The sequence below is a fragment of the Myotis yumanensis genome, unplaced genomic scaffold (assembly GCF_028538775.1).
Source record: "Myotis yumanensis isolate MYYU_CA2020_CCGP unplaced genomic scaffold, mMyoYum1.0.hap1 SCAF_2, whole genome shotgun sequence".
NCBI lineage: Eukaryota > Metazoa > Chordata > Mammalia > Chiroptera > Vespertilionidae > Myotis > Myotis yumanensis.
In genome coordinates, this window is record NW_027223753.1 from 94,696,038 (window position 1) to 94,720,188 (window position 24,151).

A 24,151-nucleotide genomic window follows, 5' to 3' on the forward strand; every position below is an offset into this window, starting at 1 on the left:
GCCTGCCCCTGCCTCTCACCCCACAACATTGGTTCCTTCTTGTATGTGCCTTGACCAAAGATGCATTGGGACAATGCTCTAACCAGCTGAGCTACCTGGCCAGGACAGTCTTAATTTAAATATAGGTCAATTTATCACTTTTCCTTATATGGTTGGTACTTTTTATGAGCTCTTTGCCAACCTCAAGGTCATAAAAAATATTCTTCTAAGCCTTTTTCTTAAAGCTTTATTAGGAAACAAAAATACTATCTGGAGAAGGTATCTGCATCCCCATGTTCATAGCAGCTTTATATACAATAGCCAAGGTATGGAAACAATTTATGTGTCCATCAATGTGTGAACAGATAAAGACATTTGTGGCATATATACAGTGGACTATTATTCAGCCATAGAAAATGAGGAAATTCTGCCATTTGGGACAACATGGCTGAATCTTGAGGGCATTATGCTAGTGAAATTAAATCAGAGAGAGAAAGACAAATACTGTATGATCTCACTTACGTGTGAAACCTGAAAAGAAAACCTCGTGGAAAAAAAGAGATCAGATTTGTGGTTGCCAGAGGTAGAGTGGGGGCAGGGGAATTGGGTGAAGGTAGTCAAAAGGCACAAACTTCGAGTTATAAGATAAATACGTACTAAAGATGTAATGTACAAAATGATGACTGCAGTAGCCACTGCTGCATGATATATATGAAAGTTGTTTGGAGGGTAAATAAATCCTTTGGCCCTAGCCTGTTTGGCTTGGTGGATAGAGCGTTGGTCTAGGAACTGAAGGATCCCCAAGTTTGATTCCCATCAAGGGCACATACCTCAGTTGCAGGTTCTCTCCCCAGCCCTGGTTGAGGCACATGCAGGAAGCCCAATCAATGTTTCTCTCTCATCATTAATGTTTCTATCTCTTTCTCCCTCTCCCTTCCTCTCAGAAATTAATAAAAATATATTAAAAATAAGTAAATAAATGGTTTTAATTATAAGTTCATTTTTAGGATAGACATGAATTTTTATTTCTCCTTGTGTTCACTTGGTAAGCTATATTTTCCTAGGGATTTTTTAATTTCATCAAAGTTGTAAATAGAATATATTTATTCATTCTATTCCTTATTATCTTTACTATATCTGTAGAACTTCAGGGATGTCCCATTTTACCCCTTCATATTGGAAATTTGTACCTTTGCCTTTCATTCATAGAGGCATACTACAGGCTCTATCAATTTTATTATTCTTTTCCAATAGTACATTTTTTGTTTTCTTATTATTTCTATTGAACATTTGTTTTATACATCTCTGCATTTATACTTATTTATTTCAGTCCTTTTAATTCTGCATATTTTAGTTCTCATAAGACATTAAATTATTGCTTTATATGGTCAATATTTATTAATATTTACCCTTATTATCCTTTTTTATTTTCTTTAATTATTGTCCTGTGTTTCCATGGTTCTGTATAGTACTATTTTCTCCTTTCTGCAGAATTCCCTTCAGTATTTCTTTTAGTGCACATCTGCTACTGATGAATATTTTCAGTTTTATTGGTCTGAAAATATCTTAACTTTGCCTTCATTTTTTAAAATTTATTTTTTGTTAAGCCTCACTCAAGGATTTTTTTCCATTGATTTTTAGAGAGAGTAGAAGGGAGGTTGGGGAGAGGGAGAGAGATTGATTGGTTGCCTTCTGCACACACTGGGGGTGAGGAATGAATCCGCAACCCAGGTATGTGCCCTTGACCAGGACTCGAACTCTCAACTCTGATGTGCAGTCCAATGCTCTACCACTGAGCCACACTGGCCAGGGCTGCCTTCATTTTTGAAGAATAGTTTTAATTTGTGTAGAGTTCTAGACTGGCAATTATTTTCATTTAGTACTTTTCAAATGTTGTTCTAGAAGTCTTACAACTTCCATTGTTTCATCTCACAACTCAATTATCAGTCTTTTGTTGCTCTTGCAAGTATAGTGCCTTTTTAATATAGTTATGCTAAAGATTTTCATTTGGTTTTAACAGTTTGACTATAGTGTGGTTAGGTGTAGTTTTAAAAATTTATCCTGATTTGGGTTTATAGGCTTGGATCTAAGCTTTCTTTGTTATCTTTCACTAGTTTTAAATAACTTACAGTCATTATTTATTAAAATGTTGTTTTGGAACCATTCTTGTACTTTTCTCTTTTGGATACTTACAGTTCAAAATACACCTGGCTGGGTAGCTCAGTTGGTTAGATATGCCAAAGTTTCAGGTTCAATCTCCAGTCAGGGCACATAGAAGTAGCAACCAATGAATGTATAAATAAGTGGAACAACAGCCCTGGCTGGTGTGGCTCAGTTGGTTGGGCATTATTACATGAACAAGAAGGTTGCCGGTTTGATTCCTGGTCAGGGCACAGTGAGGTGGTACAGGAGAGAGCCAATTGATGTTTTGCTCTCACATCAGTGTCTCTCTCTCTCTCTCTCTCTCTCTCCCTTCCTCTCTAAAAAAAGGGGTGTTTTTTTTTTAGTCTTTAAATAATTGATGGTAGAAATTTTGTGAATATTTATATCAGGTCTTACACTTAGTAAGTCAGACAACAATTGATTGCAATCTTCAAATACCTTACCTGGCTCCTATCTCTCTATGTCTCCTCCGTATCAGCCAAGACTGCTGCTCATCATCTTCACATCTGTTCCCTCAGATTGTCACAATGCACCATTCTGCAACCATCTTACCTCCACTTCTTTTATATGTTAAACTAGTGGCCCGTTGCATGAAGATTCGCACAATAGGCCTTCCTTCCCCTGGCTGCCGGCACCAGTTTCCCTCCGGCACCCAGGACCCAGGCCTTTGGTCCAGCCACAGCAGCAAGGCTTGGCTTCTCCCGTACGGCTGCTCCCAGCCCCTCCTTTTTTTTTTTTTCCAGCTCCTTGAGCACAGCCCAGCAGGGCGGGCTGGGGGCCCTTCCTTGAGTGGAGCCCAGCCCTTCCTTGAGTGGAGTCCAGGGCCGGCTGGAAGCTTGGCTTCCTCCATCGCCGGGCGCAACCCAAGCCTCCTGCTTGCTCTAGCTCCATGGCTGCGGCCATCTTCAGTCCTCTTCAGGCTTCGCTCCACACCTGCGTATGCAAATTAACCTCCATCTTTGTTGGGTTAATTTGCATAGTCACTCTGATTGGCTGGTGGGTGTAGCGGAATGGCGGAGTGGCGGAGTGACAGAATAATGGTTAATTAGCATGTTTCTCTTTTATTAGTGTAGATATTGTGGGAATAAAAAAGAATTCAAAGTGTAAATGGTCAAAATATGATTGGATAGGACTAGTTAAGTGATGAGCGATGCCACTACAATTCTGACTATGACACAGCAGCAGGGATTGCATCATAGCCTCATCACAAAGGCTTGCAGCTAGCCAGTCACAGTCACAGGCACCTTTATCCTGTCCCAGGTCCATAGTCAGGAGTTGGGGCTGAGGTACGAGTACATCAAGTTACTAAGTGAAGATCCCTAGTGTCCATTTGGGAGTCATAACAGGTAGGTCCCAAATTATTGGGAAATGGGGTTAGAAAAAAAACCCAAACAAACAAGTAGAAGAATGAGGGGAAATTTCACTAGGTGATAAGCTAAAATGTAGATGAGTCACAAATCTGAACTGTTCACTGGTCTCAATGACCAAGCATAAGTCAGGAGGGAGTAGAAAGAACTGCTCCATCTCATAGTGTGAGACATAAAATTGCCAATTGGAGCTCCTAGTCCTACCCCGTCTATTCCCCCAACAGAATAGGTACTAGGAAATACTCTGGCCATGTATACTTTTCTAGTTTCCTTATTCTTTCTATTCCAGTTGTGGACATTCTCCAAATTTCTCTATTTTCATCCCTCTTCTCTTTCTATCACCACTGCTCAGAGTTTTATTTGCCTACCTACTTTCAATGATCTCTCCGCAGATATCTCTGTTTTGTTGGCTTCTGAGAGTCTTTGAGTTTATGAAATTGCACAGTCTATATCTCTGGCATATTCTTTGTACTGAATCATACATTTCTAACTTCCTATTAGATATTACCACCTAAATGTCCTTCTTTCATCTCAAAATTATACTCATCATCTTCCTCCTTTAACTCTTCCTAACTTCCTTATTTCTTTTATTACTTAACTAGTCTGAGCATTTGTTTTCTTATCTTTAAAATGAATATAATATTATTTTCCATATAGAGTTGTTATGAAGATGAGAAACAAACTATGTAAAACACCACAATTTTTGGCACACACTTGGGGGCTCAATAAATGGTTCCTATTAATAAGAGTAGTACATTTATTTTTCTGGTATCCTGACCATTTAAGTTTTTGGTAACTTCTTCATGTTCCTCGTTTTTTACATTCAATTTTGTATGCCAAGCTCTTTCATGACAAATTATAAAATGCCACTAGCCTTCTCCTCTGCTTCAAACCCTTTTCCTCCTACATTTTATTATGAAACAATTTAAGCATATAGCAAATTTGACAGAATTTTATAACAAATATCCTTATACCCACCACCTAGATTCTACTATGAACATGTTACTACACTTGCTTTAATACATAACTTTCCATCCATTAATTTTTTATACATTTCCAAGTAAATTACAGACATAAGTACACTTCCTTCTAAATATTTTTGTATGTATGCCATTAACTAGAGTTATTTGCTGGCAGTTTTTCTTCTGTGATAAAACTTAGATCTGATTTAACATACAAATCTCATGCATACATTTACTGATATTTACAAATGAATAGATAGACCCTTTAACCCAAATCCCTATCAAGATATAGCACCCAAAAAAAGTTTCCTCATGTCCCTTCCCAGTAACTCCCCACTTTTCTTCCCCAAAGTAACCACTATCCTAATTTTTTTGTACCAGAGATGAGTTTGCCCAGCCCTTATTACTTAGTTCACACCAACCTAGATATTAAGTAGTCTTCTTATTGGTTTCTGTGCCTTGACTAAGACTATCCTCTACCTAGCATAACTCACCACTCATCCAGGAACTAATATCCTAAAACCCCACTTTGTCATGCTACCACACCAATCACCTCATTTCGTAAACTCTTCATTGCTTGTGAAGTGTAAGCTATTGACATAAGACCTTCTCCAATGTGATCCCAGCCTAATTTGAGCTTCATCTCTACTAAGTCCTGAATTATATAACTTTGATCCTTTCTCAAGGAATTATAAACCACCTTGTGTTTAGTTTGTTGTGAAAAGTTGGACTAAAAACACCTTGAAGACCACAGCAGTGTCCCAAGCATCTTTTATTCCACAATATGTGAGAATACTTTCTTGCATATAATCTGGTGGTCAATAGGTATTCATGAAATAAAATGATGACAAATTTAACAAAAGAATTGAATAAATTTTTAAAATGGGATGAATTAATTGAAAAAGGAATGTCTTTAACCATCTGACTCTACCCTGGCATTAACTTGGAATAGTTATATTTACTGTGTCTCTCTTGCAAGTATGCAGTGAGAAAGGCATGCAAAAATTTCCCAAGGATTTCTACAAAATCTAGAGATGAGAGAAAGACTGTTGATAAGCAAAAAATTTCATCCTTTGAAAATTTTTTATTAGGATTTTAAAGTGTAATCTTATGCCACTGATGTGAAGATTGAAATTTTAATTTTTCAAAGTTGTCAACTAAAAACTAATTTTTTAGTTTCAAATGTAGAGCTTAAAAAAGTGGATCTCAACATTTAGCTGCATATTAGAATCATCAGGAGCGCTTTTAAAATCTCCCGATGTTCAAACTCCACCCTTAGCAATTCTGATTCCATCTGTCTGAGTTCGGCCCAGGCATTAGTATGCTTTTAGAGCTTCCCAGGCAATTTTTTTTTATTTAATATTTTATTGACTTTTTACAGAGAGGAAGGGAGAAGGATAGAGAGTTAGAAACATCAATGAGAGAGAAACATCGATCAGCTGCCTCCTGCACACACCCTACTGGGGATGTGCCCGCAACCAAAGTACATGCCCTTGACCAGAATCGAACCTGGGACCCTTGAGTCTGCAGGCTGACTCTCTATCCACTGAGCCAAACCGGTTAGGGCCCCAGGCAATTCTAATGTGTAGTCACCACTGTTTGATAAATGATTTTTGTTTTTCTTTTGTTTTGTTAATCCTCACCCAAGGATATTTCCCATTGAGAGAGTGGAAGGGAGCGGGTGAGACAGAAAGAGAAACACAGATGTGAGAGAGACACATTGATTGGTTGCCTCCCGCATGTGCCCTACCAGGGCCTGGGGTCCAGCCTGCAACAGAGGCACACACCGTTTACTGGAATGGAACCCAGGACCCTTCAGTCCATGGGCCAACACTCTATCCACTGAGCCAAACCAGCTAGGGCAATAAATGGTTCTTTATGCAGAGACAGCACATTTACTGCCAGAGACCCAGTGGGAAAGAAAAGAGAACATTCCTAGCCAAAGAAGGAAATGAGGGGTATTTGTTTTAACCACTCCTGGCAGAATAGAGCATGTGTACACCATGGAGAAGAGGGGTGGGTTTTCCAACAGCTATAGGTTCTCAGAAAGCTGGGCCCTTACCCTTAGAGCTGGGAGAATAGGTCAGCAGCAGCCAAGCAGGAATTACATAGACAGTAAGATTCATGAAAACCCAATTGCCTCAGGCAGCCCTGGGGAGAGGCCATGAGACTAGGCTGCTCAATCACATCAGGAGTGACCAGGAGAGCAGGGGTAGCAGATTTGCAGAAAAAAAAATACCATCAAACCTTAAAAAAACATAACCAGAACATTCATGTAATGTATTTCCAACATAGAACTAGGGCTGCTTTATGGAAGGGTAGGGAGCAGAAGGCATCTGTCAAGTTTCTGTCTAACAACCAAAGGACATTGGTGCTCCTTAACCCTTTCATCAACTTCATGACAATAATGGATAACAGTTGAGTTTTCCATGTGCTAGGTAAATGGGAAGGGATGATGAGAAGGTATCTGCATGGGACTTTGTGAAAAATTTATTACATTTTCTTTGTATTATATTACTAAAATAAAAATTAAATTCTGAGTATTCAGGAAAGTATTAAATATTGAATGTATTTAAAATTTCCAAATAAAATCTGACAAAAATTCTAATGAGAAAATTCAAATTTTTTCTTTAGCATAATTCATTTTCCTTTTGCATCCCAGTCAGTTTTTTGTTTTTAAAAAATAGTTTATTGATTTTTAGAGGGAGAAGAAGGGAGAGGGAGAGAGAGAAACATCAGTGTGAGAGTGCAACATTTTTCTGCTGCCTCCTGCATGTCCCCTACAGGAGACTGGGCCTCCAACCCGAGCATGTGCCCTGATCAGGAATCAAATGGGCAACCTCCTGTTGCGCAGGACTAAGCCCAACCAACTGAGCCACACGGGCCAGGGCCCAGTGTTTTTTTGTTTGTGTGTGTGTGTGTGTATGTGTGTGTGTTTGCCCAAATTGCATAATTTTAATTTAATTATGAGGAGACACCAGAAATTCAACTGAGAAACATTCTACAAAAAATTGTCCAGTACTCTTCAATAATGTCAAGGTCAGGAAAGGCAAAGAAAGACTAAGAAACTATGCAGGTTGGAGAAGACTACAGAGACATGACAACTGAATACACAACAGGATCCTGGGTTTGGATCCTGGACTAGAAAAAGGACACTAGTGAGAAAACTGACAAAAATAAAATAAAACCTTGAATTAATTAATAGTACTGAATCAATTTCTTGATTTTGATAACTGTATATGGTTGTGTAAGGTATTTACATTAGGGAAAGCTTGGTGAAAGATATACAGGAATTCTCATATTTCTACAACTTTTCTGTAAGTCTAATTTAAGTTTTTTTTTAAAATACAGTACTAAAAAGTAATGTTACTAAGCAATAAATCTAAATAAAGGGCATAGGTTATCAGTTGCACTTTTCTTGCAACTTTTTAGTATATTTTAATTTTTTCAAAATAATAAATTGTAGGATAAAAACAAGAAAAAAATACATTTTTCTGAATGTCTATTTTACAGTCACGGACTGAGTACACTTAAAATCCACATGCCCGTTACTCTAGCGCCTAAATTACACACATAATATTTCCAAGGAACAGACATGGTATGAAACAATGAAGAAATCTGCCCAAGCTTTTGGCAGACGTGCTCATAGTGGCAGCAGGCATGCCCTTGACATCAAAACGATGCCAGAGAATTCGTGGACCTGTATGTGCTGAAGAAATGCTCCACCAGCAATCACATCATTGACTCCAAGGACCATGCATTCAACCAGATAATGTGGCTGAGGTCGACAAGGTGACAGGTAGGTTCAATGGCCAGTTTGAAACCTCTGTTATCTGTGGGGTTATTGGCAGATAGGTGAATCAGATGGCTCCATTCTCTGAATGCCCAAGGTCCAAGGCATCATCTCAAAGAACTTCTTACTGTTCCCACTGGGTCCAAGACAGCAGTGCAACACCTCCATTCCTGCCACTAAGAAAGTAGCCACCACTCTTCAGATTCCCGACTCCACTGCTAGAGTGGTGAGCCTCCCCAGTGGGTTTTTATAGCCTTTAATTCTATCATAGGTTCCTGTAAGGCTTATTATTCCCTTACTAAAGGCCCGGTGCACAAAATTTGTGCACTTGGGGGTGGGAGGGAGGTGTCCCTCAGCCCGGCCTGAGGATGTCTGACTGATGGCTTAGGCCTGCTCAGCCATCAGTCAGACATCCTTAGCGCTGCGGCAAAGGCAGGAGCCATGAGCCCAGCTTCTAGCTGAGCTGTGCTCCCCCTGTGGGAGCACACTGACCACCAGGGGGGCAGCTCCCGCACTGAGTGTCTGCCCCCTGGTGGTCAGTGCGTGTCATAGTGACCAGTCATTCCGCCGTTTGGTCAATTTGCATATTAGCCTTTTATTATAAAGGACTAGAGGCCCAGTGCACAAATTCGTGTACCAGTGGGGTCCCTTGGCCTGATCTGCAGGATGAGGCCAAAACCAGCTCTCCGACGTCCTTGAGGGGTCTCAGATTGTGAGAGGGTGCACCCCAGGCCGAGGGACTTCAATGGTGCACAACTGGGGTCGGGGAGGGACACAGGAGGTAGCCCAGCTGGGGAGGGACCATGGGAGGTCTCCAGGGCATATCCGGCCCATTTAGCTCAGTCCTGATTGGCCAGACCCCAGCAGCAAGCTAACCTACCAGTTGGAGAATCTGCCCCCTGGTGGTTAGTGCATGTCATACCAAGTGGTTGAGCAGCCTTAGCATATCATTAGCATATTACGCTTTGATTGGTTGAATGGACAACTGTATGACTGGACACTTAGCATAACTATGGCCTGTCCTTCCCCCATTGTCAATCACTTTATTCCCTTTAATGTGTATTGTTTGTGTGTATGTGTTCTTTTTCTAAAAATATATTTTATTGATTTCTTACAGAGAGGAAGGGAGAGGAATAAAGAGTTAGAAACATCAGTGAGAGAGAAACATAAATCACCTGCCTCCTGCACACTCCCTACTGGGTATGTGCCCGCAACCAAGGTACATGCCCTTGACCGGAATCGAACTTGGGACCCTTGAGTCCACAGGCTGTTGCTCTATCCATAGAGCCAAGCCAGTCAGGGCTGTGTGTATGTGTTCTTATAAAATGTGCTGTGCTGGGGTCCAATCCCAGCAGGTCCAGGGGTCCCCAAAGGTGTGGACGGAGTCGGCAAAGAAGGAATGACACGAAGACAGCCTTCAGTTGATCAGCAGCCTAGTCAGGACCTATAGCCAAAGTTCTGGTTGGAGTTCTGGTTAGGAACTGATGAGGATCTGATGTTTATTGTCTAGTTACATCCGTATTTATACCAGCCGATTTTAATCCTGTCAATTTCTATTACAAAGGTTAGGGCGTTTCTTATCTCCATTCCAGGGAGTAAAGATTATGTAGCTTAACTACCCGCCTGGCACTTAATTAAGGGGTTGTATCCCCTCCCTAACCTCAGGGAAAAATCCCCACCTGGGGAAACAACCTTTCTCAGAGAGGTGACCTTGGTTAAAACACATGGCGCTAAAGGGAGCAAACATATTAAGAACAGTATGCTATATATGCCAGGTCCATTGAAACATATGCTGTGCAGATGTTTCTTTCCTGCAGCGATTTATTCAAGCAGCAAGGATGGACCGGCTCCCGGCAGTGCTGTGTTGCTTTAATTATGTAAATGGCATTGCTATATATAAAATTCTATTCCTTTACTTTGTTTTCAGAAAACACTGTTGTTAAGCCCTATCCACATTGCTATTTTTAATCTATTGCTTCTAATTGCCATGCAGTGCTGCATGGACCTCATGTGCACCTTTCACCTACTCACTGGTCAAATGCTGGGTACACAGGTGGCTTCCAACACCCTGTCACCATGAAAGAGTATTCTTCTTCTGCAGTTGAGGAAATTTTCTTTACTGTCATCAACTAGAATTAAGTACCTTTAAATCATACTTCTTTAAGTATTAACCATCTATTCCTTTGAGCTTATTGTCAAATCTATTGTTTAAAAACACCTTCCATTGCCGAAACCGGTTTGGCTCAGTGGATAGAGCGTCGGCCTGCGGACTGGGGGGTCCCAGGTTCGATTCTGGTCAAGGGCATGTACCTGGGTTGCGGGCACATCCCCAGTGGGAGATGTGCAGGAGGCAGCTGATCGATGTTTCTCTCCCATCGATGTTTCTAACTATCTATCTCTCTCCCTTCCTCTCTGTAAAAAATCAATAAAATATATTTAAAAATAAAAAAAATAAAAAAAATAAAAACACCTTCCAGAATGGCTACCATCAATAAATCAATAAATAACAAGTGTTAGTGAGGATGTGGAGAAAAGGGAACCACTGTATACTGTTGGTGGGAATGTAAACTGGTACAGCCACTGTGGAAAACAGTGGAGTTTCCTCAAAAATTAAAAATGGAACTGCCACTGTATTATTTTCAATTTCATTGAAGGACTCAAATAATAACACAACTAAGCTTACCCAGCAAACTTCATTTTACCTCATTTTCTGAAGATTGAAGTTTTGCTTTGAGTTCTTACATTTTATCAGTACATGGTAATATATATTTTCACACAGCCCTTAGAATTTTCCTGTCCCAAGTAAAAGCCACAATTTTAAACTGCTTTTGCATTTGATGCCTGATGCTTACCCTCTTTTCCCACCTGTGAGAGATGAAGCCTGCTGCAGTTTGGAAGTCCACCCTTGAAAAAGACAAGAGGTACAGTATGTCCTCAGGTTATGCTGGAGATCGGTTCCTATGGTGTGACGTAACACAATTTTCGCTATAAGTCAGAACCCACCTACATAAGCACCTATGTCACTCACATGGAGCACATACACAGCAGTAATCAAGTGAAACAGTAAAAAAAAACCAATTTAAATGAAAGATAACAATTCCTGACTATTACTTGTGGAAAATAAATAATAAAAAACATAAAGCACATATGTACATATGACAAAATGATGGAACTTTTTTTTTTTAATAAATAAATGGGAGATGGCGACATAACCACAAAATGATGTACGTCGAGTCCAACGTAACCTGAGGACTGTCTGTAGTTGGTATATTCTCTCCCTTTGTAATTTGACTTCTATCCTACCTACCCTATCTTGCTGATTATGGTTTGTAAACCCACACCCCTGAAATGAAGAGAGAGAAAATAATAAGAACATTCTTTTATTTGTGTGAATTATCTTGACATTAAAAATAATATAACAAAACTATCTTAGTATAATTTTTCTTATCTAACATGATATTATTCAGAAAATGAGGAAATTATCATTTACTCAGTATAAATACACTAGAGGCCTGGTGCACAAAAATTTGTGCACTTGGGGGAGTCCCTCAGCCCGGCCTGTGCTCTCTCATAGTCTGGGACCCCTAGGGGGATGTCCACCTGCTGGCTTAAGCCCGCTCCCTGGGAGATAGGGCCTAAGCTGACAGTCAGACATCCCTCTGGCAGCCTTGGGAGCCCTCAGGGGATGTCCACTTGCCAGAGGGGAGCAGGCCTAAGCTGCAGTCGAACATCCTTTGCGCTGCTGAGGAGGCGGGAGAGGCTCCCATCACCACTGCTGTGCTGGCAGCCATCAGCCTGGCTTGTGGCTGAGCAGAGGTCCCTCTGTGGGAGCGCCTGACCACCAGCGGGAAGCTCCTGCATTGAGTGTTTGCCCCCTGGTGGTCAGTGTGTGTCATAGTGACCAGTCATTCCCAGTCATTCTGCTGTTAGGGTCAATTTGCATATTACCCTTTTATTATAGAGGGTAGAGGCCTGGTGCATGGGTTGGGGCTGGCTGGTTTGCCCTGAAGGGTGTCCCGGATCAGGGTGGGAATCTCACTGGGGTGCCTGGCCAGCCTGGGTGAGGGGCTGAGGGCCATTTTTAGGCTGGCCACACCCCTTCAGGGTGGGGGTCCCCACTGGGGTGCCTGGCCAGCCTGGGTGAGGGGCTGATGGCTGTTTGCAGGCTGGCCAAGCCCCCCAGTGGGGACCCTCACCCCATGGTGGTATGGCCAGCCTGGGTGAAGGGCTGAGGGCCATTTTCAGGCTGCCCACAGCCACTTCAGGGTGGGGGAGTCCCGCTGGGGTGCCTGGCCAGCCTGGGTTAGGGGCTGATGGCCATTTTCAGGCTGGCCACGCCCCCCTGGCAACCCAAGCTCCCAGCCTCTCCTTTCTTTCTTTTTTTTTTCCTGGGATTTATTTATCTTCTATAATTGAAACTTTGTAGCCTTGAGCAGAGCCCAGGTCTGGGGCAACCCAGGCTCTGAGCCCCTCCTTTGGCGGAGGCCATGCCCACTGGAAGCAGGTATCTGAGATTTGTTTATCTTCTATAATTGAAACTTTGTAGCCTTGAGTGGAGCCCAGGGCAGGCGGGAAGCTTGGCTTCCTCCATCGCCAGGGGCAACCCAAGCCTCCTGCTTGCTCCAGCTCCATGGCCGCTGCCATCTTAGTTAGGTTAATTTGCATACCTGCTCCTAATTGGCTTGTGGGCCTGGCTTCTGGGCGTGGCTTCTGGGCGTGACTTGAGCATAGCAGAGGGACAGTTAATTTGCATGTTTCTCTTTTATTATATAGAATGGCAGGTACTGTGATAAGTATTTTAATATATTATCTCAGCATATATGTTAGATTCACAGATATAAAGGTAATCTTTTCTGGTTGAGTGTTCTCAATATTTTTGAGAATGCACCCTGTAGTATATGGCCTCCATGATAGTCTCCAGGGATCCCTGCCTCCTGGAATTTATATCCTAGGCAGTCCTGTGTCACATTGTTCCAGGATTGGCCTAGTGACCAATAAGGTATAGTGGAAGTGATGGTATGTCACTTCCAAGTTTAGGTTATAAAAGATTGTTTTCTATCTTGGACATTCTCTCTTGCTCTCTTTTCTTTTGTCTCTCCTGGACCACTCAGTCTGGAGAAAGCCAGTTATCATGTTATGAGCTTCTTTATGGAGAGGCCCTTTCACAAGGAACTGAGGAAGGTCTATAGTCAATAGCCAGAGAGGAATTTATTTTCACATATTTTGATCAGTTTCTCACCTGTACATGTCTCTAGTACTAGTCAATGGCTTTTCTGTAAAGAATTTCCTTTGGTCCAGAAATATATGGCATTTTATACACCAACTAGAGACCCAGCGCACAAATTCGTACACGGGTGTGATCCTTCAGCCTGGCTGGCAATGGGGGCAGTCTTGCCCAGTCCACGGGGGAAGAGGGACTGCAGGAGGTTGGCCCACTGTGGGAGGTTGGCTGTGAGAGCACACTGACCACCAGTGGGCAGCTCCTGCATTGAGCGTCTGCCCCCTGGTGGTCAGTGCAAGCCATAGTAACTTGTCGACTGGTCGATTGGTTGTAACCGTCACTTAGGCTTTTATATATATAGATAATGAATTCTCAGAAAGAGAAACTAAAAATACCAAACCTATTTACCACTGCAACAAAAAAGTTGAGACCTAGGTATAAACTTACCAAGGAGGTAAAAGACCTATACTTTGAAAACAACAGGAGGACATTGAAAAAATAGAAGAAATAAACAAATGGAAGAATATAGCATGTTCATGGATTAGAAGAATTAACAGCATTAAAAATGTCTATACTACCCAAAGTAATCTATAGACTCAATGCAATCCCTATTAAAATATCAATGGCATACTTGAAAAATACTCCAAAAACTTATATGGAACCAAAAAAGACTCTGAATGGCTGTAGCAATCTTGAGAAAGAAGAACAAAGTTGGAGGGATCACAATACCAGATATCAAGCTCTACTACAAAGCCATTATAACCAAAACAGCCTGCTACTGGCACAAGAACAGGCATATACCAATGGATCAGAACAGAGACCCCAAAAATTTACCCAAGCCATTACAGTCAATTAATATTTGACAAAGGAGGCAAGAACATACAATGGAATAAAGACAGTCTCTTCAACAAATGGTGCTGCGAAAACTAGAAAGACACATGCAAAAAGATTAAACTAGACCACCAATTTATACCATATGCAAGAATAAACTCAAGATGAATAAAAGACTTAAATGTAAGTAGTGAAACCATAAAAATCTTAGAGGAGAATATAGGCAGCAAAATCTCAGACATCTCTTATAGCAATATGTTTATTACATCTCCTAAGGCAAAGGAAACTAAGGAGGAAATGAACAAATGGGACTATCTACACTAATAGGGTAATATGCAAATTGGTTGGGATGGTGTCACAGTAATGACTGATCAGCAGGCTGCGTGCGCAGCAGGCACAGCTGGGTGGGGACTTGCAGCATCAGGGATGGGGGTGGGGCCACGGCGGAGAAGCCTCTCTGTGTGCCTGTGCCGCGGGTCCACAGGCACATGGAGAGGCCCCTCTGCTGCAGCCCCGACCGGAGTCCACAGGTGCATGGAGAGGCCCCTCTGCCATAGGCTCGGCTTTAGGGTTTGCAGGCGCATGGAGGTTCACAGTCCTCCACTGTGGCCCAGCCAGGGGACAGGGCAGCGGCGGGGGCCTCCATAGACCTGCACCAGGGGTCAGCAGGCCTTCGCCTTGGTCCAACCCATGGGTCTGCAGGCCTCCCCCAGCTCCGGCCTACCTCTTTGGGGCAATCCATCGAGGAGCCCCAGATGGATGGATGGGGCCTACCTCTTTGGGGAGATGGATCGCAGGGCTCCTGCACTGTGACAGGGAACAGGCCAGGCTGGGGGACCCCAGTGCATGAATTTCATGCACTGGGCCACTAGTATCAAAATAAAAATCTTCTACACAGCAAAAGAAACCATCAACAAAATGAAAAGGGAACCCACTGTTTGGGAGAACATATTTGCCAAAGATAAATCTGACAAGGGGTTAATATCCAAAATATATAAAGTACTCATAAAACTCAACAAAAGGAAGGCAATCCAATTTAAAAGTGGATAGAAGACCTGAATAGACATTTCTTCAAAGAGGACATACAAATAGCCAAGACATATGAAGAAAAAAATGCTCAAAGTCATTAATCATCAGAGAAATGCAAATTAAAACTATAATGAGATATCACTTCACACCTGTCAGAATGGCTATCATAAAAAAATCAACAAACAACAAGTGCTGGCAAGGATGTGGAGAAAAAGGAATACTAGTTCACTGTATGTGGGCATGCAGATTGGTGCAACCACTACGGAAAACAGAATGGAGTTTCCTTAAAAAATTAAAAATGGAACTTCCGTTTGACCCAGTGATCCCACTTTTGGGAATATATCCTAAAATTCCCAAAACACCAATCAGAAAGAATAGATACACCCCTATGTCCATAGAAGCATTATCTATACTAATAAAAGGGTAATATGCAAATTAGACCAGGTCGACCGGACATCTTCTGGATGTCCGACTTCTTTCTGGACAGTTAGGGGGCAACCAGGCCGGCAGGGGGGCAGTTAGGGGGCGATCAGGTCAGCAAGCAGAGGCAGTTAGGGGTGATCAGGCAGGCAGGCGAGTGGTTTGGGAAGATCAGGCAGGCCAGTAGGGGAGCAGTTAGCGGGTGACCAGGCCAACAGGGGGGCAGTTAGGGTGTGGCCAGAGCAGTTAGGGGATGGCCAGGCTAGCAGGGGGGCAGTTAAGGGGTGACCAGACCAGCAGGGGACCTATTAGGGGGAGATCAGGTCGGCAATAGGAGGTAGTTAGGGGTGATCAGGCAGGCAGGTAGAGTGGTGAGAGGCAATCAGACAGGCCGACAGGGGAGCAGTTAGGGGGCGACCAGGCCAGCAGGGAGCAGTTAATGTGTGGCCAGGCTGGCAGGGGAGCAGTTAGGGGATGGCCAGGCCAGCAGAGGGGCAGTTAGGGGGTGACCAGACCATCAGTGGACCAGTTAGGGGGTGATCAGGCCAGCAAGCAGAGGCAGTTAGCGGCGATCAGGCAGGCAGGCAAGTGGTTAGGGGCAATCAGGCAGGCAGGTAGAGTGGTTAGGTGTGATCAGGTTGGCAGGCAAGCAAGCAGTTATGAGCCAGCAGTCCCAGATTTCGAGAGGGATGTCTGACTGCCAGTGTAGGCCCCATCCTGCAGGGATCAGGCTTAAACCAGCAGTCAGACATCCCCTAAGGGGTCCTGGATTGGAGAGGGTGCAGGCCGGGCTGAGGGACCACCCCCTTCCTGTGCACAAATTTCGTGCACTGGGCCTCTAGTTTACAATAGTAAGATTAAGAAAAAGCCCAAGTGCTCATCAGGAGATGAATGGATAAAAAAGCTGTGGGACACTTACATTATCAAATACTATGCAGTTATAAAAAAGAGGGATCTTTTACCCTTTTAGACAGCATGGATGAACCTGGAAAATATTATGCTAAGTGAAATAAGCCAATCTGAGAAAGACAAATATCACATGCTCTCACTTATTTGTGGAATCTAATGAACAAAATGAATTGGCCAACAAAATAAGACCCGAAGCATGGAAGCATGGAACAGACTAACATACCTCAATGTGGGGTTAGGGGGACAAGAAGAGACAAACCAAAGAACGTATACAATAATAAGCATAGCCCATGGACATAGATAATAGGGTAGTGAAGAGCTGGTGGTGGGGGTTTAGGGACTTGGAGGAAGGGGGTATAGATGTGGAAAGTAGGAAATATCTGTAATACTATCAACAACAAAAATATATTTAAAAAGAATTTTCTTTGGTATTATTATTAATTTTATTTTTTTAAAAAAATGGTTCCAATCTTCTTCAACGTGGTGTTTTATGGTTAATACCTTTGAGAACTTTTTGACTCCTTATTGACCTTCTCTGTAGATCATATTATTTCAAATTAAGTAAGTACTGTCCTGGGACCTATGGCACCTGGTTAGCTCCAAGCAAATTCTGTAAATTCTGGGCATTCTCGATTCCAGTTATTTTAGTATTGAAATGTGGAAATATATTTAGTTACTTTGGTGTTAAAATGTGTCACTGTTTCCAGGCATTGCATTTGGCCCCTGCGCCCACCTCTCTCAGCCTCGGCCTTGCCACTAGCCTCAGGATCATCGGGTCTAATGTCACCTGGCCCTTTATACATCAGTGTGACACAGGCCCAGCACTCCTCTGGAATCTGACCTCCATAAGTCTTTACACATTCTTTTATCTAACTCTAATTCTCATTATTTTAAGCTCCTCAGACCACTCCCATGTGGCTCAGTGGATAGAGCGTCGGCCTGCAGACTGAAGGGTCCCAGGTTCGATTCCGGTCAAGGGCATGTACCTTGGTTGCAGGCACATCCCCAGTAGGGAGTGTGCAGGAGGCAGCTGATCGATGTTTCTCATCAATGTTTCTAACTCTCTATCCTTCTCCCTTTCTCTCTGTAAAAAAAAAAATAAATAAATAAAAATAAAAATAAAAATAAAAAATAAAAAGGTAAAAATAAACAGATAAAATTATCTATAATATATTTTAATTTTATATATCCAAAATATTTTTTTCAATATTATTTCAGTATATAATCAGTATACAAATTAGTGAAATGTTTTACATTTCTTTTCTCTTTTTTTGGTACCAAGTCCTCAAAATCCATTGTGTATTTTGCCCTTATGACCCACCTCAAGTACTTACTAACCATAGCGAACACACTATTAACACAAAAGAGCAGCCCTGGAACCTCAGTATTCAAAGTAAAGTTCACTAACTAGCAGCAGCAGCATGTCCTGGGACCTTATTAGAAATACAGAATCCTGAGTTTGCCCAAGATTTCCTGAATCAGAATCTGCATTTCAAGAAGACTCCAGGTGATATGGCTGCACATGGAAGTTTGAGAAGCTCTGGTCTGTAAGACAGTCAATCCTCAGTAAAATGCCCATTCCCGTTGCTCAGCACTGGACCTTACTGAGACTTGGCCTTGACCTGTGGTCACTGCTTGCCCTGCAGCTCTCTCAGATGATACCTGTTTTCTCTGCCACACCTTTGTACCAGTAGGTCTGTAGGTGGGTGGATTTCTCCTTTCTACCTCCATGAGTCCTCACAGCTTTGAATCTCATGTTGGCAGACTGTGTCTCTCACATGCTCTCATTGTTACTGTTGCTGACTGAACCCCCAGGCCACTCCTCCTCATTCCTCTCTCTGTCACTTCTACATGATTTGGTGATTCTCATATCCAACAATTCATCCAATGCCCTGGCTCCCTAAGTTCCTTCCTCTTCTCCAAAGAGCTTGTCTTCCATTCTTCCTCAAATATCTGCTCCCATGATTAGACCTTATACTTTCTCAGCACAAAAAACAAAACAAAAAAAAACCTGCTTTCCCACCATAATTTCAATTTCAAGCAAGCACTCTCTACAATGTTTCCTATTCGCTTTCTCTCATCCTCTAGCACTCCAACCTCACCAGGACCCACAATACATTGATTCATCCACCATTTGCTGTCCCTCAGCCTTCATTTACTCACTTCTCTCATTGTCACGGTTAATCCAATGGCTCAGCACCAGCAGCACATTCTTCCATACAATCAATCCCCTCTTTTCTTGTTTGGTCATACCTTCTTGCCAAAATCACAGTCCTAGTTAAATCAAACACTCTGCCAAGACCATGAAGTTGAACACAACCCAGGAAAAACTCATAAATCTGCTGACTGGTCTTACTTTAAATACAAAATAACTAACCAAGTGATCCCTTAGTGTTGCCATACAATTTACCAAGTCTATTCACATTTCTCCTTTCCTGAATGACTCTCTCATACCCTCTCCTCCAGTCTCCAGCATCCCTCCCCCATCCTCACTTTTAAAGACCTTACTGTCTATTTAACTGAGAAAACGGAAGATAATTCCACAAGTGCCCACTGCCACAAACCATCCAAGTCAAACTATGTGCACGTCCGGTGTCCTGTTGTGTGGGTTAGTGGTCTGAGATCCTAGCTAAGACTGGCCTATGCCTGTCTGCTCACTGGATGTCATCAGTCTTGTCTACTCAGGAACACCACTCCAGTGGACCTCCCTTCTCTCTCCTACATCACTAATTTGTTCTATCCTAACAAATTCCCACACACTACAAATTTGCTATTATTTCACATCACCCTGTGTCTTCTTCTAGTCTTTATTCCATTTCTGCCATTCCCTTTACAGCAAAACTTTTCAAAAACCCTTACCTTTGGTGTTTTAAATGCCTATCCCCTTGTGCATTCTTGAGCTCACTTCAAGCACCACTCCACTGAAACTGTTTACATCAAGGTCACTATTCACCATCTTGTACTAAATCCAATGGCCAGTTCTCTGTCTTTATCTTATTCAAACAATTAGGAGCAGTAGATGGTTGATTACTCCTTCCTTAAAGTACTTTCTTTTCTTGGATTCCAGGACACCACACTCTCCTGATGTTGCCCTACTGGCCATTCCTCATTTCTCCAACCTGTTAATGTTGGAAGACTTCAGGTTTCATCCTTCAGCCAACACTTTTCTATCTATACTTGTTCTCTTTATATGTCATATATATGTGGATTGATTACTCTAATCTTGTAGCTCCAGCCAATTCCTCTTTCCTGAACCCCAGACTTAAATATCCTACATCGTGCTCAATAGCTCTATTCAGATGTCTTAAGGGCATCTCAGACATGTCCTAGTTCCCATCCAAACTTGCTCCCTCCAACAGTCTTCTCTAGCTCAATTAATAGCAAGTCCATTCTTCCAGTTGCTCAAGCCAAAACCTTAAAGTGATCTTTGACTTCTTTTTTTCTCCCCTCCTTACATATAATACTTTAGCAAATCCTGATTACTCTTTATTTAAGACTAGTAGCCCAGTACATGAAAACTCCTGCACATTAAAAGGGAACTAATTGCCCTAACCGGTTTGGCTCAGTGGATAGAGCATTGGCATGTGGACTCAGGGGTCCCAGGTTCAATTCCGGTCAAGGGCATGTACCTTGTTTGTGGGCACATCCCCAGTGGGGAGTGTGCAGGAGGCAGCTGATCGATGTTTCTCTCTCGTTGATGTTTCTAACTCTCTATCCCTCTCCCTTCCTCTCTGTAAAAAATCAATAAAATATATTTTTTTAAAAGGGAATTAATTAGCGGAGATATTTTAATATTGCTATTTGCCTTTTCTCTATAATAGAAGTGTGAGAGATGAAAGGAAATTAGTAAAATGTATATGAAAATAATACATAAATTTATTAATAAATAAACAGTAACAAAAGGATATAACAACAACAGAGGCATGATATAAAAACAACAAAAACATGATATGAAAACAACAAAAACATGATATGAAAACAACAAAAACATGATGTAAAAACAACAAAAACATGATATAAAAACAACAATGATGCAAACTATTACTGATAAAATGATTAAACTTATTCTAATATCTCCCTTTACACCACATTAAGAGTGAAAACACTTTCAGAGTGCTTGACTAATTTCCCTTGTGATGAAGTACTTAGAACTTTAACTGTAACGCCACATGCTCTTCAAACTCGAGAGAAAGCAACATATAACTGACCATGTGCGAAAACAGGTTCAGGTAGGAATATGCCTACTTTACCTAGAGTTTGTCCTTGTGATTTATTAATAGTCATCACAAATGCTGGCATCATGGGAAACAGTGAACAAATCAATTTAAAAGGGAGGCCAGTGTCAGATGGGGACAAATTAATTCTTGGAATCAGAACAACCTCTCCCTCTGCAGATTCTGTTAATACTTCAGCTTTGATAATGTTAGGTCATAATCTTTTGATAATAAATCTGGTACCATTACAAAGACTCCATTTACTATTGAGATTTCTCAATAGCATGATGATTGCAAACACTTTCAATTTTAATTTATGACACGGCATTCCCAAAGGAGTAATACTATTAAGAAATTCTTTGGGAAAATTTTCCTTTTCAGCATCATCTGTGGAATCAATGGAATCATCACTCAAATATGTGTGAAAATCTTCATCTAGTATATCCAAATTTTCTTCATTTAATTTTTGAACATGCTCATTTTTTGGACAAAGAATTGCATGTTTAGATATATTTTTAATATTATCTATAGCAGTGGTTCTCAAGCTTGCCCGCACATTAGAATCACCTGGGAATCTTTTTAAAATCCTGATTTCTGGGCCTCATCCTCGGGAAATTCTGTTTCTTTGTTACTAATGTTGTGGCCCTACCCCATAACAAAGAAACAATTTCTGGAGGATGAGGCCCAGGAATCAGGATTTTAAAAAGATTCCCAGGTGATTCTAATGTGCAGCCAACCTTGAGAACCACTGATCTATAGATATAGTATTTCCAAAGGTAGCTTCAATAATAGATCAAATCATTTCACTTCCATGCTCCACTCCAAGGGCAGGTTCCTGCCTGAAACCTTGCCCTGAGGTGGGTTCCTGCCTGAAACCTCGCCCTCCAGGAAACAGCTGTGGGAAGGCGCAACCATTTCCAAGATGACCCTGCAGGACTGACTGACTTCCAGTTGGTCGCGGTTCTGGCCGTGATGTTACACCCAGGGTTTTTATATAAGTAGACTAGAGGCCCGGTATATGAAGATTCATGCACTGCAGTGGGGGTCCCTCAGCCCGGCCTGCCCCCTCTTACAGTCTGGGAGCCCTCAGGGGCAGGAAGCGACCCAGCGATCAGGGGAAGGTGATGCCCCCATCACACCTCTGCTGCTGCCACTTCCGGCAGCGCAAGCCTCGGCAAGCCCTGGTTGCCTGAGCCTCGGGAGACCCTGGGCGGCTTGCCTGCGCCTTGGACCAGCCCTGGGAAGCTGGGCAGCCACCATCCCAGGCTTGTCTGCACCTCAGGCTGGTCCTGGGAGGATGAGGGGACTTGGGGACTCTGGAGGCAGGCACACCCCAGCGAGGCTGAGGGGATTGGGCACTGCCATCTTGTGGCTGTGGGCACCACCATCTGTGAGGGTGTGGCAGTCAATTAGAAAATTCCCTCCTTATTGGCTGTGGGTGCTGCCATGTTTGAGGGTGGGGCAGTCAATTAGCATATTCCTTCATTGGCTGTGGGCACCACCATCTTTGCAATGGCGTGAGGGTCAATTAGCATATTCCCTCTTTATTAGATAGGATACATCCAGGGGTAACTACTTCTCGCCATCTCTACTGTTATCATCTTGGTACAAGTCAACATTATCATGTCTACCCTGGGTTATTTAAATAGTGTCTTAACTTTTCTTCCTGCTCCCTACTTTCCCCTCAGTGTATTCTAAACACTGTAGCCAATATGACCTTTTAAATATGTAAGGCCAATAATTTACTCTTCTACTCAAATCTTCCAATGGCTTCTTCTCTCACTTAGAGTAAAGGGCAAACTCACAGAATGGGCTACAATTCTCTACCTGTCTGTGTTAGTTATCTATTGCTGTATAATAGAGAGTCCCCAAACTTGGCAGTAGAAAACAATGTTTCAAATAAATGCCTATTATTTAACAATTTTGTATGACCAGCATCTGAAAAGATCTTAATTGACTAATTTTGGTTCAAGGTCTTCCACGAGATGCAATCAACTTATTGGCCAGGGCTGCAGTCATCTTAAGTCACTATTAGAGCTGAAGGATCCACTTCCAAGCCCACTCATGTGATTGTTGGCAGGCTTCGGTTCTTTGCAAGATGGCTGGAGTAGCCCCAGCTCCTCATCTTACTGTGTGGGCCTCTACATAGGGCAGTGATGGCGAACCTTTTGACCTCGGAGTGTCAGCATTTTGAAAAACCCTAAATTAACTCTGGTGCCATGTCACATATAGAAATTTTTTGATATTTGCAACCATAGTAAAACAAAGACTTATATTTTTGATATTTATTTTATATATTTAAATTTCATTTAACAAAGAAAAATCAAAAAATGAGTTCGCGTGTCACCTCTGACACGTGTGTCATAAGTTCGCCATCACTGACATAGAGGATGCTGTCACCATAGAAGCTGCCTTCCTACAGTACAAGTGACTCAAAACAGAGATAGAGAGAGAGAGAGAGAGAGAGAGAGAGAGAGAGAGAGAGAGAGGATGTGCAAGATGGAAGCCACAGTCTTAGAAATCACATCCCAACTCAACCCTGGTGCCATTTTCTGTTTGTTAGAAATGACTTAATAAGTATAGCTATACTTAAAGGGAATGATCATACAAAGGTGGGACTTCTGGGAGTCAGGAATCTGTGGCCACCTTGGAGACTGCCCACCACCATGATCTTCATACTTCCCTCTCTGCCTTCTTTTCTTTTCTCTGGGGAAGCCAAACATTCAGTCAGAGCTTTTGTCTTCCCTTTGCCTTGAGCACTTTAAATCCAGTTACACTTATGGCTTATTCCCTTACTTCTTTCAACTTTCTGTTGAAATTTAACTTCAAAGTGAGACCTTCCCTAACCATACAATTTAGAATCATATCCGTCTACAAGAGCCTCCTGATACCTTCTATCCCCTTCTGTGCTCTATTTTTCTTTTCTTTTTTTTTTAAATACACTCTATTGATTTTTTACAGAGAGGAAGGGAGAGGGATAGAGAGTTAGAAACATTGATGAGAGAGAAATATCGATCAGCTGCCTCCTACACACCTCCTACTGGGATGTGCCCACAACCAAGGTACATGCCCTTGACCGGAATTGAACCTGGGACCTTTCAGTCTGCAGGCCGACGCTCTATACACTGAGCCAAACTGGTTAGGGCTATTTTTCTTATTGTTTTCTAACATATTTTACTTATTTATTTTGTTTATTTTCTAACTCCTCTCACTACAGCAACATCCTCTTAACTGGCTCTTAGGCTTTCAATCTTGAATTCCTT

General features: G+C 42.1%; 1 pseudogene; it reads left to right on the top strand.

The window, feature by feature from the left end:
• Positions 1 to 8,141: 8,141 nt before the first annotated feature.
• LOC139002491 (small ribosomal subunit protein eS21 pseudogene) lies at positions 8,142 to 8,517 on the top strand (annotated as a pseudogene).
• Positions 8,518 to 24,151: the final 15,634 nt, after the last annotated feature.